This window comes from Microtus pennsylvanicus, chromosome 4 (assembly GCF_037038515.1).
Source record: "Microtus pennsylvanicus isolate mMicPen1 chromosome 4, mMicPen1.hap1, whole genome shotgun sequence".
NCBI lineage: Eukaryota > Metazoa > Chordata > Mammalia > Rodentia > Cricetidae > Microtus > Microtus pennsylvanicus.
This window is the reverse complement of record NC_134582.1, coordinates 59191075-59207255: the sequence shown is the minus strand read 5'-3', so window position 1 is coordinate 59207255 and position 16181 is coordinate 59191075. Positions and strand designations below refer to the sequence as shown.

At 37.4% G+C, this 16181-nt stretch overlaps 1 protein-coding gene across 1 annotated transcript in view; it reads right to left on the bottom strand.

Annotated features, from left to right (window-relative positions):
* The window catches only part of Ccdc178 (coiled-coil domain containing 178), a 349165-nt gene that overhangs the window by 310368 nt on the left and 22616 nt on the right, over nucleotides 1-16181 (bottom strand). The window lies entirely within an intron of this gene.

Genomic DNA, 16181 nt, shown 5'->3' with positions numbered 1-16181 from the left:
TCAAACTTCAAACCTTCAAATAACATAACCTCTTAGGTTAAGTAGATAATATAACTAATTGAAGCAGATAAGCTCAAATGAAATAGGGAGATGGCTCATCAATGTGAGGTCCTGAGTTTGGGTCCTCAGGACTCATGTAAATACTGGGTAAGTTTGACTCCTGCCTAGAAGTACAGCATCTGGAATACAGTTAGAGGAGTTGAAGAAGAAAGCTACCTAGCTAGATGGGCTGGAATCTATGAGCTCTGGCTTCAGAGAGGGACCCAGTCTCATGGACCTAGTGGAGAATGAGTAAAGGTGACACCCAGTATCAACCTTGTCCCTCCACACTCAAGAATGCCCATGTATATGCATACATATACATACATACACAAAAGAAATGAATGCAATTCATAGCCTTGTCAACTAAACATTTAAGTAAGAAATTTAAAATGACAGAACAAAAGAGTTTATCCATTCTTAAAATCCATCCCAAATCACTTTTAAAAATGACCCTAAAGTACATATTTAATTTCCCCTTCACAGAGATCTCTCATCTTCCTATATAACTAATAGCCCTCCCTATGCACTGAAGATGTTCCTCTTGGAATCTAGTGGTGTGGGAAAATTGTCTGTATTTTTACGATCACCTTTAAATAAACGCTGATTGGCCAGGCAGAAAGTATAGGTGGGTCAACCAACAGGAAGTAGAGGCAGGGCAATGAGAACAGGAGTATTCAGGAAGCAGGAAGCTCCCTCAAGAGTCCTGCCCAGACCACTGAGAAGCAAGATGTAACCTACCCAGCTGAGAAAGGATCCGAGCCATGTGGCTAACATAAAAAGAATAATGGGTTAATATAAGCTAAAAGAGCTAATGAGTAGCCTGAGCTAATGGGCCAATCAGTTTATTATCTTATGGAGTCCTCTGTATGATTTTCTTTGAGGCTTACTGGCTGTGGGGTACCGGGTGGGACAGATACCCCAAGAAGCCTGCCCATGTGCATAAGTGCATTCACAGAAAGCCTGAGAAAGCTTGAAAAAGAATAGAGGAAAGCATGTTTTCTTGGTAGCAGCAATTTCTCAGGCCTGCTCTGCTTGCTAGAGAGACTTCCTCACTCAGCTTTAGCTGCAAAACCTTGCAGCTCTTTTAGGAGGTCCTGCCTTGAAACACCTAAACAGTTTTGATAAAAAAAGGCTATGCTTCTTTAAAATGCTGGTTTCCTGGGCCATCCTGCCAGTGCAAACTCTGACTCTTTGAGGCAGGAGGTCAGCTACCGGGAGAGCATTTGAATGTTGCAGCTTGCTTGCTGGCAAGGACCTTAAATGTCATAGAGTTGTGGCAATAAACATGGCTCTGGCTGGTACCTCTGCCATGAGGCTGGAATTTCATAAAGCTAAGGAATGGGCTGGATCCAGCCATCAAAGCCACGGCTTTAATTCTACCCATATTGCTTGGTAAATTAAAAGCTTATGTGGTCAGAAAAAGAGAGAGATATACAGTAAAGATAGATTCAAAGATGAAGAAAATCTCTAAATGTTTTACTATGTGTTAAAAATATATGCAGACTAAAGGTTAAAGTCCTTAAAAAGAGAAAGAGAGAAAAGGAAAGTAGTTGGGTGTGGTGGTACACATCTTTGGCCCCAATGCCTGGGAGGCAGAGATCTCTGTGAATTCAAGGTGTGGTAGCACACACCTTTAATCCCAAAGCTTGGGAGTCAGAGGCAGACAGACCTCTGTGAATTCAAGGTGTGGTGGGGGATACCTTTAATCCAAACACTTGGGAGGCAGAGGCAAGTGGATCTCTGTGAGTTAAAGGACAGCCTGGTCTACAGAGGGAGTTCAGGACAAGGATACACAGAGAACCTGTCTCAAAAAGCCAAAAGTAAAAATAAAAGAAATAGAGGTTAAAATAAAGCCACATAAAGATGAAAAATACATAGATTATCTTTATCCTGTTTGTCATTATGCTCTTTTTGAATTGTTTGAATGCTGAGGAAGGAGCAACAGCTGCTAAAAGATATTTGCTAATAAATGCTGCTGAATTAATCCAAGATAGGTATTTTGAAAATACCTTGGCTTCAAAATTGAAGTTAAAAGGTATGTTACTTTGGAGAAGAGGATTTGCTTTTGTTTCCACAGGTAATGAGAGGCTGTGGATTCATTCTGAGTTAAGAAAAATCAGGTTCAATCAAGGAAGACCACCTGAGAAATCTCTGGTAGGAACAGATAGCTCAGATATCTGAGTTCTACATCCAGAACAGAGTTAAGACTGCTGCCGGAGATGATCAAGACTCACAGGACTTGATCATAACTAAATTTCCTTTAGGTCCCTGTAAGATTATCAGTGCCCCAACCAGGAGGAAGTAGCCTGAAAAACTACACCCACATTCCCAGAAAATGGACTATGAATATTTTCTTTTGTACAGGAGAATTGTCTGTATTCTGTCAATCATGTTTTAAATAAACACTGATTGGCCAGGCAGGAAGTATAGGCAGGTCAACTAGACAGGAGGTAGAGGTAGGGTGATGAGAACAAGAGAATTCTGGGAAGGAGGAAGCCCATTCCTCCCAGTCCAGCCCAGATCACTGAAGAAGCAACATGTGACCTGCCCTGCTGTGAAAGGTACCATGTGGCTGGCATAGATAAGAACAATGGGTTAATATAAGCTACAAGAGCTAATAAGAAAACTGAGCTAATGGGCCAATCAGTTTATAACCTAATGTAGACTCTGTGCGATTTTCTTTGGAGCTTGCCAGCTGTGGGGAACTGGGCAGAGCATAAACCCCAACAAGCAGGTCCCTTCATGTTATAATCTAGCATGGGTTGCTCCTGTGGGAAAAATAAATAAATAAGAGCAGGTTTCTGTAGTTGTACCAAAGAGTTCCACAATAGCCCAGGATGGAGTATAACAAAGGTTAATTTATTTGGGGATAAACTCACAGTAAGGGTAGTGATCCACAGTTTTCTGTGTATGCTGGAAACTTGAACTGAATCCAGCAAAATAGAGGGCTGTGTATAGGCCCATATTTCTACATGGTGTGACAGCCAGGCAGCCTCTTAGGCTATAGTTAGTACCTGAAGTGGTCACATAACCTTCCAGACAGGCTGTCGCTACCCTAATCAAAGGTCAGGGTTTTGCTCTGCTCCTTCTCTGTAATTTGGCGGATGCCTGAATAGAGATGCTAATGAGATTGAGCTAGCATACAGACCAGGAAAATGTGACAGCAAGCACAGGAAGATGTGGATATGCCTAAAAGCCATTAACCTGGTTGCCTAGGAAACAGAATACTAATGTACTTCCCCCCCCAGTTTACATTTTGGTATAAAGAAATTTTGGAGAATAAATGAGGAGGAATTCTTCAGCATGTGAACTCAGGATTTTATGAGGAATCACTAAGAATTTCACGCCCCATAGAGATGCTGGTCAAGAAAGATAGTTTGTGTTTGGGTCTGGTCCAGAGAGATAATTTATGGTCTGGGACTCTGACAGCTGTACACATTTTTCATGTGCACTTATAGTACATGAGAACGTGCCCAAAGTGGCTCAGTATTTTAAAGGCTATTTGGCAGAAAGGGTTCCTACAATACCTCCCCTTTGTCTAAATAAGAGAATTCTAAGTCTAGTACAAAATTATATACAATAGGAACAAATATCAAATATTGTATAGGGAAAAGAACAGGAAAAAACATACATAGAAATTAGAATTACAACCAACATGAACAAAATCAAACAAAAAGCAAATGCTATGTTTCAATAGTTATCCTATCCTAAAAAGTCTAAGTCTTATATTAAAATGGCTTGGCTAAGTCATAAGAGAAAATTAACTATAATTATATAGACATCAATTCCATTAAAGACCTGAAGAGGAAAATAACATTACTTGAGTAAACAGGAGGTGCAATCATGCAACTTCTTAAAGAGTATAAGAAATTACAGAGATAACCAACTACCTGGGAAATCACCCAAAATCTCATTTGCAATATTGGGGCAACCAACTTTGGCTAAAGCCTAGAGTATCTATCTGACAGACCATTTTGAGAGACAGGAAAATTTGAAAAACTGTCTTACCCTGTCTTGACAAGGTTTGGCAGTCTTTTTGCTTGTATCCTGCTTGTCTGGTTTGGACAACTGTGCATTTTCTCAGTAGCTGAAGTAGGGAGAGTTTTTTGCCCAAAGGCCAGTTTTTCCAAGAAGAAAAAAGCTCCAAGTGGAGTGTCTTTGGTACCCAACATTCTCTCAGTAATAGATAGGTGCTGTCAGGAACAATTGTGCCTCACACCAACAGAATCCTAAGTTATTTAAATGCCACATTCTATAGTTCTTCAAAGTATTTGAAGGTTACCTACCTATGCAGAATACAATTTCTATGCATCTAAAAAACCTGACTAGTCTAATTATAAGTATTAAAAACATAGATGACTATTGACCTGTAATTCTCAATCCCAATACTTATATATCTTAAAGACTAAGGCTTTATATTAAAGAATCTGTAAACAAATGTGCAGCAAATGTAGACACTGACCTCCATATGTAATATATATATATATGTATATATATATATATATGTATCTCAATCAGAAAAGGAATCATACCATATGATAAATATATCCTAAATTTGCATCAATATACAAAATATATTAAACAGAGGTAGAAACATGCATGCATACAATATGACAAAATAACTTTGCATGGGTGTACAAATATTGTAAACAGAAATAGGAGCATGATCAATGTAACAAATGTAATTTGAATTTTTATCAAAACAGAAATCCATGTGCCTATTTCATTTTCACCCCCAACCATCTGCCATTTATAACCAACTCCTAATAGAGGCCCCTAACCCTGAGGACAAACTTTGCTGGGAGAGGGGACATCATTTTCTAGAATTACTTCCAGTTCTCCCAGGGCTGATTTTATTTCTATGGGATACTGTAAAAATTAAAATAATGATTAAGTTTCAAGATTACTGTCTGGTGCAATAGCAGATAATCTCTGAGTAGTCGGTAGGGTTTTTCTGAAATTATTTTTTAAAGATTTATTTATTTATATTGAGTTCTACATTTTTCTCTGCTCCCCTCCCTGCCTCTCCCCTCCACTTCAACCCACCCATAAAGTCCCCTTGCTCCCAATTTACTCAGGAGATCTTGTGCTTTTCTACTTCCCATGTAGATTAGATCTATGTACGTCTCTCTTAGTGTCCTCATTGTTGTCTAAGTTCTATGGGATTTTGATTTGTGGGCTGGTTTTCTTTGCTTATATGTTTAAAAACCACTTATGAGTGAGGACATATGGCAATTGTCTTTCTGTGTCTGGGTTACCTCACTCAAAAGGATGTTTTTTAGCTCTATCCATTTTCCTGCAAAATTCAAGATGTCATTTTTTTCTGCTGTGTAGTACTCCATTGTATAAATGTACCACATTTTCCTTATTTATTCTTCAGTCAAGAGGCATTTAGGTTGTTTCCAGGGTCTGTCTATGGCAAACAATGCTACTATGAACACACTTGAGCACATATCCTAGTGGCACAATTGAGCATGCTTTGGATACCTACCTAAAAGTGGTATTGCTGGGTCTTGAGGAAAGCTGTTTCCTAACTTTCTGAGAAATCTCCACATTAACATCCAAAGGGGCTGTACCAGCTTGCATTCCCACCACCAATGCAAAAGTGGTCCCTTTTCCCCACAACCTCTCCAGCATAAGTTGTCCTCAGTGTTTTTGATCTCGGCCATTCTTACAGATGTAAGATGGAATCTTAGAGTTGTTTTGATTTGCATTTCTCTGACAACTAAGGATGTTGAGCATTTCCTTAAGTGTCTTTCAGCCATTTTAGATTCCTCTGTTGAGAGTTTTCTGTTTAGGTCTGCACTCACTTTTTTATTGGATTATTATTTGAAGCTCTTGTAAGAACATTGTAAGAAGTTTCACCATTTCAACTAGCCAAGTTGGAATCATCTTGAGCACTTTGTAATCCAAAACTGATCATAAAGTGGTATTATCAGCATAGTAGCATCATATGAACCAGGTGGAACTTTCGTTGTGGGACCCTATCTTATTCCTGGAAATTTCAAAGATTATTGTAAGGAAATTTATTTTTCACTGTGGAAAACTTTAACATTATTGAATTTTTATAGACATATATCTAACAAAAGATACTACAGAGACTAAAATAGATATAGGGGAAGTAAAATTTTTTGAAAGCAGAGTTTTCATAATAGCAGTCCCTAGATTTTGTCTTCTTTCTGTCCCACACCAGGAAACTCTTGATATTAGTCAGAAATTCTGAATTTTTATTTTAAAAACATGCTTGGATTTAGAAAAGAACACCAAAGTCAGCTTTGAACTTTAATAATTGGTGAGTCTCATTATATGTATGTAAGTAATCTTACCCTGCAGAGAATATTGGTGTCGTAAGTCAGATCTCTCTTGGCTTGGTAGTTCTTTCTAGATAGCTATGTTTTGTATTTTAAGCATCTAGATGTACAAGGTCTCTTGAATTTTTAAAGATGGGCATTTTCTTGTAAAGACAAGAATAGAACCCTATACCAATCCTTAGGAGGTTTTCTTACAACCAGTGGATTGTCATCTCTGTGGATAAGCTATCCTTTCTCTTTATCAGGAGGTTTCTCTTTTTCAAATCTTGAATAATTTTGATGGTATTCATAGCTATTCTTCTCCTGTGGAAACAAGAGCAAAACCTCTTCTCCAATGTAGCACATCTAGATTCCATTCTGAGGTCAACATGTCCTTGAAATACACTGACTGATCTCATTCAGAAGTTTTATCTATGGTCCATTGTCTCTTTGTGGTCATTGTTCCATTCTCATTAGCATTGAGAAAATCCAAGTTAGTAAAGCATTATGCAATTTTCAGGGTATTTTTTTTATCCCTTTCTGTTTATTTAACATATCCTTTATAGTTCAATTTGTTGTTGTTTTTTTAACTGCCTGACCTGTAGGATTGTATGGTATACCTGTAATATTCATTATATTATAATAAGCAAAAAGTTTTTTCCTTTTCTTAGAGACATATGCTGGATCATTGTCAGTCTTTATTTGTGGAGGTGTACCCGTGATGGTTATAACATCTAGTAAATATGTGATTATAGAATCAGCCTCTCCTGAACTCAAAGTTGTTGCCCATTGAAAACCTGAGTAGGTGTCAATGGTGTGGCATACATATTTTTGTTTTCCAGATTTACAAAGTGGAACACATTCATTTGCCAGGTTTAATTCCTTTGCAGGTAGTTTTGTTTGGTTATACAAAAACAAGTAGGACATCTTATAATCTCCTTGGCTTGTTGCCATGTAATAGAAAAGTACTCTTTTTTTTAAACCTTTGCTATCGACATGATATTTTTTTATGAAATTATGAGGCCTCCAGCACATTTCTAATCAATAATCCATCAATTTCTGCATTACCTTATGATAGAGGACCTGGCAGACCCATATGAGATTGAATGTGTTATATGTATATAGGACGAAGAACCTGAATTAATAATGAAGTATATTCAGTATCATCTGGTATAAATTTAGTGGCTTTAATATGCAAAATAGCTCTTTATGCACATTGTAAATCAGCAACTATATTGGGAAGTCTTTTAAAATCCTTTTAAAATACCATGAGAAGAGCATAAAATTTTGAATTTTGGATAGAATTATAAGGGCTCTGTTCAACTTTACTTAAATCTTCTGATTTTTAACCTGCCTTTCTTGATTTATTTGCATCAGTATAGAAAGTAGGGGCTCAATTTTTGCCCAGCAATCTTGTCTACTTCCAATATCCAGGAGAATAACTATATGTTTTTCTTTGGATTAACCTTCTTATTTAGCTTCTCTAGGATCACAATGGGAATTTGAGGGTGGTGTGGGATGGGGGTAAAGGGAAATGGGGAGAGAAAAGTGAGAAGGAGAGGATGGGGGGAGCTTGGGGGAATGGGATGGTTGGGATAAAGGAAGGGTGGATATGGGAGCAGGGAACTGTATATCCTAATTAAGGGAGGCATCTTAGGGTTGGGAAGACACTTGACTCTAGAGGGGCTTCCAAGTGTCCAGGGAGATGTCCCCAGTTAGTTCCTTGGGCAGCTGAGGAGAGGGAACCTGAAATGGCCCTATCCTATAGCCATACTGATGAATATCTTGCATATCACCATAGAACCTTCATCTGGCAATGGATGGAGATAGAGACAGAGACCCACATTGGAGCAGTGGACTGAGCTCCCAAGGTCCAAATGAGGAGCAGGAGGGAGAACATGAGAAAGGGAGTAAGGACAGCGAGGGGTGCACCCACCCACTGAGACAGTGGGGCTGATCAATTGGGAGCTCACCAAGGCCAGTGTGACTGGGACTGAAAAAGCATGGGATAAAACCGGACTCTCTGAACATGGCAGGCAATGAGGGCTGATGAGAAGGCAAGGACAATGGCACTGGGTTTTGATCCTACTGCATGTACTGGCTTGGTGGGAGCCTAGCCTGTTTGGATGATCATCTTCCTAGACCTGGATGGAGGGGGGAGGACCTTGGACTTCCCACAGGGCAGGGAACCCTGACTGCTCTTCAGACTGGAGAGGGAGGGGGAAAGGAGTGAGGGGAGAGGGAGAGGACTGGGGGAGGGGGAGGGAAATGGGAGGTGGGGAGGAAGTGGAAATTTTTTCAATAATAATAATAAAAAAGAAAGTAGGGGCTCCAGTTATTGGTGTGTCATGTTCAATGTGAGGAAGATCTAATTAGCTCTCTTTAGAAGTTTAATTCTATCACTGTTGAAATAGCTGTTATTAATCTTTCCCACAAAATAGTATAAACTCTTTGCCAGAGTTCATGGTCTTTCCAAAATTTGCTAATTTCATCTTAGTAAAAGGTACTATAATTTCTTCTGGGTTTATTCTTGCTAATTGATGCAGTCTTAATTTTATTTTTATAATTAAATCAGATACTTTTTCCACATAAGGTTTTAATTTTTGCCTCAGTTTATATGGTAAAAAAAAATATCCATCCTAAGATAATATATCCCTCTGCATTAAAATTCCTGTAGGGGAATATTTGGATGGTAAAATGGCCAGAAGCAGTTAAGATTCAGATCCACATGATTCACATGTGCCTCCTGAATTAAAGTTAATTATGTATCAGCTTCAGCTGATAATTCACTGGGACTGTTCAAGTCTTTGTCACCAACTAACATGTTGTTTAAGTAAATTATTTGAACAGCTTTTATCCCAGAAGGGCTGTAGAGTGCAAATGTCTCTTAGCAATCTTTGGAAGTCACTAAGAGTCTAGAATAGATCTCTCCTAATTTGTGCTTTGATGTCCTAATTTTCTGTAAACCTATTTTATAACCTAGATAATTGATTGAATCTCCTCTTTACATTTTTTGAGAAGCAATTTTTAATCCCCAATGAAGAAAAATTTTCTTCTTCAAATATTCTTTCTAGAGTATCTATATTTGAATCAGATAGCAAAATGTTGTCTATGTAATAATAAACTATAGATTCAACAAATTGCTTATGTATTATTTCCAATGATTGACTTACAAAATTTTGGCACAGAGTAGGTTAGTAATATTCCCTGGTGGAGAACTCTCCATTGATATCTTTTAGTAGGCTGAGAATTATGATAAGTAGGCACTGTAAAGGCAAATTTTTCTCTTGTCTTTTTCTTGCAAAGGTATAGTGAAGAAACAATCTTTTAAATCAATAACTATAAGAAGCCATCCTTTAGAAAATATGGAAGACAAAGAAATTCTAGATTGTAGAGGACCCATTGGTTGAATTACCTTATTAACATCTCATAATTTTCAACATTCTCCATTTTGCAGATTTCTTTTTAACAACAAAATAGAAAATTTCCAATGGCTGGTTGATTCTTCAACAAACTAATCATCTAGTTGTTCCTGTACCAGCTGATCTAAAGCATTCAGTTTCTCTTTTGTTTAAGGCCTTTGTTTAACCCATATAGGTTTCTTCTTTTTTCTCTCTTTTTTTTTTATTGAGAAAAGGAAAAAAAAAGTATCCGCCTCCTCCCAGCCTCCCATTTCCCTCCCCCTCCTTCCATCCTTCTCCCCCCCAAACTCCTCTCCCCCTCCCTCTCCAGTCCAAAGAGCAGTCAGGGTTCCCTGCCATGTGGAAAGTCCAAGGTCCGCCCCCCTCCGTCCATGTCTAGGAAGGTGAACATCCAAACTGGCTAGGCTCCCACAAAGCCAGAACATAAAGTAGGGTCAAAACCCCGTGCCATTGTCCTTGGCTTCAAGGAAGTCAGGACCACGAGGGGTGCACCCACCCACTGAGACAATGGGGCTGATCTATTGGGAGCTCACCAAGGCCAGCTGGACTGTGACTGAAAAAGCATGGATAAAACCAGACTCTCTGAACATGGCGAACAATGAGGATTGACGAGAAGCCATATAGGTTTCTTAATTAACCATTTTAAATGTAGGGCTGTTGGTGCCTCTGAACATTTGCTAGTTGTTTTGTATTTTTGTACAGCTTGAATGGTTGGTGACTGTTTTTTATTACACCTTATAATACCCTTCCCAGGAACATAAGTTGGTTTACATTTCATTTCTGACACTAAAGGAATGCTAATCTGGGTATACATTGCTGCAACAGATTACAACTCTATAGATTCACTGCTATATTAGCCACATATGATTTTAGCCTTCCTCTCTGTCCTTCTTGCCTTATGCATTCAATCCATCTTGTGTTTTGGTTTTTTTTTTTTTTTTTTGAGATAGGGTCCCAATTCCTAGAAATTGAACATTGGCCTCCTGGAGAAGCAAATTGGGATACCAAGACTCTGGAGTAATAATAGTCACATCCATACCCATGTCCAATAATCCTTCAATTATAATGTTATTTATTCATACTCTCAGCTTTGGTCATTAATTATTTAAAGAAGCCTGCCAAAATATATGTTTCCTATTTTCTACTGGAGTTTTTAATTCATCCTCTATGATTATTCTATAATCCAGAGCAGTATGGTTTTTTTTTTTTACAATAGACAGCCCTTCTTCTAGGACATCAAAGTTTAACTGAAGCCAATCATGTGGAGTAATTTTATTTCTTGAAGCCCATGGCTTTACTACTCCCTAACATGTGGTAAATGCATTCCAAAAGATGCTACTGCTGTCTTAATATCTTTTACATCTTTTACTCATATAAGTTCTCATTTACATTCTGTATATCTATTTGGATATTGAGTATTTGCTGGTTTTTCAGAGGTAATTACAGGGTAAGTAGCTAGAACTTTTGATAAGTTGTCTCTGACTTTGAACAGTATTGGAAATGCTAAATCCTTTGCCTGTACCTCCTCTCCTTGCTTATTGGTTCTGACAAATTCCTCAATTGATTTAAATCTTTTTATCACTGTCTTTAGTAAAACCTGAATCTCTTGACCTGTGGATGTTTCTGATGATTTCATCAAATCAGTTCATTTCTGGTTATCATTCTGCACATCTGATTCAAAGATTTAAAAATTTTCCAACAATGATATCTTCTCACCCTTAGAGATTATTTGGATGGCATGTAGATTGTCTTCCTGGAGTGATATTCTATCTGCTAACTTATCATATTTTTAGCAGATTTTGATTGTCAATTTTAGCAGTATGAATTCTGATAACTTCTTATTACCAGTCTATAAAGACTGCATCATTTCTAAAAGTTTCTCATTCTTGACTTTGTTATCAAACCATTTCTGTAAAAGTATATAATATGAAGAACAAAACTAATCATCACCATGACTACAGAAATATAAGTACTAGGTAGATCATATAGCCATTGCAGAAATCCATTCATAGTAGAAACAAAAAGGTTGTTAAATTCCTGGATGGTGATGATGTCTACAATTTTCTTGGGATTGATTTAAAATTTTCAAATTTATTTATTTATTTATTAATCAAATTAACTTATTTCCTTTATAATTTTCAGAAAATTGCTGTAATTATAATAACCTTGGTTGGACAGCAGATGTAGCAGTTGTGGCAATAAGGCAGGTCGTAGATCAGTACCTGAATTATCTGAGACTTAGAATTACTTACAAATTTATTTATAATAACCTCTTTCTATAAGTGCAACCTCTATAAAAAAGACACGTCTGTTCATTTATACATGGAAGTATTCATTCTACCCAGAGTATTTGATTGTGTGTTTATACTGCTAACACTCACTGGCTGTTTAATACTTCACACTGGCTAACATTTTAGAGCCTAGAAAGTGTATTGCAAACATGAGACCAAGCTAAGAACCTCTAATACCACATAGATAATTCAGGCTTAGAGAAGATAAGCAAATTCAATCCAGAGAGCTGGTAGATGAGAGAGCTGAGTTTGATCTCCATTTCCTTACCTATAAAGCTACACCATAAGGATGTTTTAATATGTTTACATTGTAGTGATAGAAAGGAAAACAATCCTAGGTTATATTCTTCTGAATATTTTAAGCATTTCACATATTGCTTGTTATCGAATATTTGGATGTTCTTTCATGATTATCAGTGCCACTATTCTGATGTGTTTTAGTTGACTTTGAGTACACTCTGAACATAGAAACTGTATTTATTTTGTGTGTGATATGATCCATGTTTCCTTTTTAATTCATACGCAGATGCATATGTTTATCTCTACAATACTTAAAGGACCAAGAACAAGCTGAAAAAATACTGATCTTCTATCCAAACATCTTGCTAAAGACATGCTGCCCTTTGAAGCAGTGAGGAGGTTTTGACAGACAGTTAGCAAACAGGCAGTTGCTATTATAGTCAAAACACTTGATTTGCTTCATTAAGTGCCAGGCAAACGAGGATCAGAAAAACTCATTCCAAGTACTTCTTGACTGTGCCATGCTCAGTCTCATTTTGTGAGACTAATCTATTTACTTAATATTCTGATCAAATGGGATAAAGATCTCAATGTAATGACGTAAGGGAAATGAAATAGTATGGCATTAAATTGTTGCCAAAATTTGGAAAAAACATGATATCATATGTAGAACAGGTAGACCCAGAATTAGGTTCTTATGGCTGTATTTAATCTAATATGTGCATGATAGACTTTAATACTTTCCATCTTCTTTGTGTTTTCTAGTGTATAAAGGTAATATGATACAATCCAAGGATTTCTTAGCATCATACAGGTTCATGTGCATCTATTTTCTCTGCCTGGGCATTTGTTAGAATCTAAAAAGTATTCAGATGTCAGCCCTCCCAATGGTGAATAATTTGGCTGTTAAGGTTTTGTTCCACCTAATATTCCTAAGAAAGATAAATTCATAAATTTAGTCAGGTATTAGCTGATGTATATCCATTGGTGTGGGAGGTCCTTCTGTCTCTGTGTTACTTTTCTTAGTTAATGAATAAAGGAACTGCCTTGACCTGTTGATAGGGCAGAACATAAGTAGGTGGAGAAGATGGAATTGAATGCTGGAAGAAAGAAGGCAGAGTCAGAAAGATGCCAAGGAGCCACCACCAGAGATAGACATGCTAAAACTTTGCTGGTAAGCTACAACCTCATGGTGATGCACAGGTTAATGGAGATGGGTTAAATTAAGATGTAAAAGTTAGGCGATAAGAAGCTAGAGCTAATGGGTCAAGCAGCGATCTAATTAATACAGTTTCTGTATGATTATTTTGGTTCTAGGTGGCTGGGATGAACAAGCAGCTCCTTCTCCAATTCTCTCGTGCAACATCTCCATCTTATGCAGACTTTGCAGAAAAAGTCAAGATTTTAGGGAGGCACACTCAGGATATATTCTCACTGATTATGAACATGTTCCAAACTCCATTCATTTGTTGTTTTTCTTTATTGAGATATGTTTTTTGATATGTATTCCACACTCGATTAAATTTATGGTGATTCTTCAGCCTCTATTCCCTGACTCTAATTATAGGGAAACCCACCATTTCCAGCCCCTAACTCCTTGCTCAGAATCATTATTTAAGGATTAACATTTTCCTGGCCATAAATAGACTGTAGTTGTATGATCCTCAGAGATAGGAATAGTCCATCTGAGATAAGACCTGATTGGGGGCAAATTAAACAGAAACCCTGAGTTTGTAAACTGCCACATCTTCATGCTCTGTGAATTGATCCTCACATGATTTATTCACCCTGTCCCTGATAAGTCTACTTTTGATCACTGCTCCCCATCTGTGATTAATATGTGCTTCTTTAATGTTCATCACTCTGATGATGCTTTTACCTCAACACTCTTAGAAAAAAATCAGCATAGTGTCTTTTCACACTCTCTTGTTTCTTCCTGACTTCATTTTCTTTGAAAGTATGAAACAATTAGTGCTCTTGATTTTAAAAAGGAACTTCTCTACCATGAGAAGCCTTTGTTGTAGACAGATCTTCCATCTTCTGTGGAGAACAAGGGACCTTGTTCTTTTTCTGAGAGCAGAGTATCAGACTGGGGCACCTTGCCCTGGGTGGCAGAACAGCATGGCCAACTTTCAGATTGGACTAAGAACTGAACTCCAATCTCATCGCACACACAGATCTCTCATCCCTGTTGACTTACTCTGGTCCTCTACAGCAGGCTCTTTAAAATCCAAAGTTTCAAAACATTCAGTATTTCTTCATCCCAGTAACCACAGGTCTTTCCACGACTTTGCCTGAGTACTGAGGTTCTTATCACTTGTGCTCCTTTTCAGGTAAACATACCTCCCTCATCTCTTCTTCAAATTATGACTTCTGCAAACATATTAGGATCTTGCTCTTCCCAGTAGGAATTCCTAGGTCTTTAGACTGGGAGGGAACTAGTTATACTTTTAAATTTCCCTCTATCAGAAGTGATCAGGTTACATCTTTTTCTCTACTTATCAGCCCCACAAAGTTATTTTTACATCTTACTTGCAGTGGTAGTTATTCAGATACACATACATGCACACACACATTTATCAACAGCCATGAACCCAGATACTTAAAAGGAGCAGATTTTATGGATATTTAAATTTATGTTGATAAATATGATGATTTATATTCTAATGTCAGAATTCAATACAATACTTGAATCATTTTCTTTCTCTTTGAACCCACTCAACTCTACAAACTTTTATAGACAGATATTTCTTGAAGTGGGACCAGCAAGAAGCTCAGGTGTTAAAGGTGATTGCTACCAAGCCTGATGACCTGAGTGTCCTCCTTGGGACAAACATGGAAGAAGAGAATAATTTGATGCCATTAAAGTTGTTTGCTTACCTCCACATACATGCTTTGGCATATATCCCCTGCCTACACACACTAAACATTGCAAAAAGGGGGAAATATTCTCTTTAATAACTTTCTGTAATCCAATTATCATTTCTCCATGAATTAAAAAGTTGATAGTGTGTAACTACATTCCAAGATAAAAATTTTGGGGTTTTCTGCTCTTTGCCTCTTATTCTGTCTGATTCTTAAAGTTTGCATTCCAGGAAGTCTAGCTAGAGGTAGACTCGAAGGCTCCAACCTCATTTGAAAACTCTGTATCTATAAAATTAACTGTTTTCTTCTACTCATAACCAAATTCTAAAATAACTGAGCCATCTTTTAATCTACCTCCCTGCCTTTTTGAGATGGGTCTGCATTTGTATCTCAGGCTTCTCTCAAAGTTAGAGCAATCTACCTGCTTCAGCCTCTCAAGTGCAAGGGTTCTTGTCTGTGAATTCCCCATTTCTCATTCACCTCGTGCCTGTTCCTATAAGCATTGGTTCAACAATGAGTCTTAAATCTTTGTCGTGTTTATGGATTTCTACACGACCCTCATGATATTTATCAGATGTCAGTCATATTCTGTAACCCTTTTAGATCCTTTCTTGATTCTTCCTAGATCAATGCTAAAGACTTATAAGATCATTGATCTAGGAAGAATCGAAAAAGGATCATGTAATGTCTGAAAAGTTAAAATATAACTACTAAACACCATGTAAAAATGGATTCCACAAAAAGGTTTTGACCATGTGACATCAGGCAAGAAACTGAGAAATAAGCCTCAACTCTAACTGTTCCCTGACTGTGTCTTGGTCTTTTCTCACTTTATTTGAACCAGCTTATCATGTTTGAATACAATCTGTCCTGTGCTTCCAGTAATTTTTTTCTATACTCTGCTTTGCTTGCAAAAATCAACTCCTCACTTTATCAGGCAGGTTTATTTATTAATATTCCGCTCATCTCTCTTCTTACCTTTTAATGTTTGTCTTAATGCCTGCAGACTACATACACTGTCCTTCTGCAAA